The sequence below is a fragment of the Mesoplodon densirostris genome, unplaced genomic scaffold (assembly GCF_025265405.1).
Source record: "Mesoplodon densirostris isolate mMesDen1 unplaced genomic scaffold, mMesDen1 primary haplotype scaffold_37, whole genome shotgun sequence".
In the NCBI taxonomy this organism is placed as follows: Eukaryota; Metazoa; Chordata; class Mammalia; order Artiodactyla; family Ziphiidae; genus Mesoplodon; species Mesoplodon densirostris.
In genome coordinates, this window is record NW_026778196.1 from 9,149,939 (window position 1) to 9,153,346 (window position 3,408).

Sequence of the window (3,408 nt, forward strand, 5' to 3'; positions counted from 1 at the left end):
TTATGGAACATTGTGATCACAAGGGTTTGGAGCACTGTGATGACAGAGGTCATGGATCATTGTGTGTTCAGGTGTCATGGATTGTTGTGATGACAGTGGTCATGGAGCATTGTGATGATATTGGCAATGGAGCATTGTGAAGAGAAGGTCGTGGAGCATTGGGCTGAAAATGTTCATGGATTATTGTGATGACAGTGGTCATGGAGCATTGTGACGACAAGTTAATGGAGCATTGTGATGACAAGAGTCCTGGATCATTGTGTGTTCAGGTGTCATGGATTGTTGTGATGACAGTGGTCATGGAGCATTGTGATGATATTGGCAATGGAGCATTGTGATGAGAAGGTCGTGGAGCATTGGGCTGAAAATGTTCATGGATTATTGTGATGACAGTGGTCATGGAGCATTGTGATGACAAGGGAATGGATCATGGTGATGTCAAGGTCCTGGAACATTGTGATGAGAAGATCATGGAGACTTGTGATGGCAAGTCTCATGGAGCATTCTGATGAAAAGGGGCATGGAGCATTGTGATTACAGGGGTCTTGGAGCATTGTTATGACTAGGGCATAGAGCATTTTGATGAGAAGGCCATGGAGCATTCTGATGACATGCGTCATGGAGTTTTGTGATGAAAAGTGCATGCAGCATTGTGATTACAGGGACCTTGGAGCATTGTGATGAAATGGTCATGGATCATTGTGATGAAAAATGCATGGAAACTTGTCATGACAGGGTTCAAGGAGCATACTGACGACAAGGGTCAGGGAGCATTGTGATGACAAGTGTATTGAGCATTATGATGACAAAGATCATGGAGCATTGTGATGAGAAGACCATGGATAATTGTGATGATGAGCGTCATGGGGTGTTGTGATGATACGTGTTATGCAGCATTGTGATCACAAGGGTTTGTAGCATTATGATGACTGAGGTCATGCAGAATATTGATTTCATTGTGATGACAATAGCCTGAAGCATTATGATGATGGGCATGGTGCATTGTGATGACAGGGTTCATGGAGCATTGAGATGAAAAGGGGCATGGAGCATTGTGATGACAAGGGTCTTGGAGCATTGTGATGACAAGGGCATGGAGCATTGTGATGAGAAGGCCATGGAACATTATGATGACATGCGTCATGGAGCTTTGTGATGACAAGGGCATGGAGCATTGTGATATCAGGGGTCTTGAGCATTGTGATGAGAATTATCATGGAACCTTGTGATGACTAGTCCATGGATCATTGTGATAGAAGGTGTCATGGTGCATTGTTATGACAGGGGTAATGGAGCATTGTGATGAGAAGGGTATGGAACTTTGGTCTGAAATGTTTCATGGATTATTGTGATGAGAGTGGGCATGGAGCATTGTGATGACAAGGGCACGGAACACTGTGATACATGTGTCATGCAGGACTGTAATGACAACGGCATGGAGCATTGTGATGAGAAGGGCATCGAGCATTGTGATGACAAGTGTCATGGAGCTGTGTGATGACAAGGGCATGGAGCAATGTGATGAGAGGGTTCATGGAGCATTGTGATGACAATGACATGGAGCATTGTGGTGCCAAGGGTCTTGGAGCTTTGTGATGACAAGTCATGCAGCATTTTGATGAGAAGGGCAGGGGGCATTTTGATGACCGGGTCATGCAGCAATTTGATAAAAAGTGTAATGGAACATTTTCATGGCAGGGGTTATAGAACATTGTGATGTCAGGGGTCTTGGAGCTTTGGGATGGAAAGGGTCATGGAGCATTTTGATGACAGGGCTTATGGAACATTGTGCTGGCAGGGGTCATGGAACATTGTGATGATAAGGGGATGTAGCATTGTGATGACAGGGTCATGGAACATCGTGATTACAAGGATGAGGGTGTATTGTGATGACTAGTGATGGAACATTGTGACATCTCTGGTGAGAGAGCATTTTGATGAGAAGTGCATGGACCATTGTGATTACAAGGTTTATGGAGCATTGCAATGACAAGGTTTGGAACGTTGTGATGAAATGTGCATGGCACATTGTGATGACAATGATCATGGAGCATTGTTCTGACAAAGACATGGAGCATTGTGATGACAAGTTTCTCAGAGAATTGTGATGAAAAGTTCATGGAGCATTGTGGTTACAAAGGTCACAGAGCCTTGTGATGACGCGGGCATGGACCATTGTGATGACAAACGTTATGAAGCATTGTGATGACTGGAGTCACGGAGCATTGTGATGACAGGGGTCATGGAGCCTTGTGATGACAAGGGAATGGAGCATTGTGATGACATTGGCATGGAGCATTGGTCTGACAAGTTTCATAGATTATTGTGATGAGAGTGGGCATGGTGCATTGTGATGACAAGGGCATGGAGCATTGTGATGATAAGGTCATGGAGTATTGTGAAGACAGGTGTCAGGGAGCATTGTGATGATTTTTGTCATGATCCATGGCCATGACAATGGCATGGATCTTTGTGATACTAAATGTAATGGAGGATTGTGATGACAAATATAATGGAGCATTGTGATGATTAAGGTTTGGAGCATTATGATGACAAGGGCCATTGAAAATTTTGATGACAATGTCGTGAATCATTGTTTTGACAAGGTCCTGGAGCATTGTGATGACAAAACCATGGAGCCTTGAGATGACAAGTCTCATGGAGCATACTGATTAAAAGGGGAATGGAGCATTGTGATTACAGGGGTCTTGGAACATTGTGAAGACAAGGGCCTGGAGCATTGTGAGGAGAAGACCAAGGAGCATTCTGATGGCATGCGTCATTGAGCTTTGTGATGACAATGGCATGGACCACTGTGATTACATGGGACTTGGAGCACTGTGATGAAAAGGGCATGGATCACTGTGATGAAAAAGGCATGCAGCCTTGTCATGACAGGGTTCAAAGAGCTTACAGACAACAAGTGTCAGGGAGCATGTTGATGACATGTGTATTGAGCATTGTGATGACGAAGGTCATGGAGTATTGTGATGAGAAGACCATGGATAATTGTGATGACGAGCCTCATGGGGCATTGTGATGACAAGTGTTATGGAATATTTTGATCACAAGGGTTTGGAGCATTGTTATGACAGAGGTCATGGAACAATTTGATTTCGTTGTTATGACAATAGCATGAAGCATTATGATGATTGGCATGGTGCATTTTGATGACAGGGTTCATGGATCATTGAGAGGAAAAGGGGCATAGAGCATTGTGATTACAGTGTTACTGGAGCATTGTGATGAGAAGGGTCATAGAGCCTTGTGATGACAAGGCCATGGAACATCGTGATGGCAGGGGTCATGGTGCATTGTTATGAAAGGGGTAATGGAGCATTGTGATGGCAAGCGCATGGAGCATTGTGATGAGAAGGCCATGGAGCATTTTGATGACATGTGTCATGG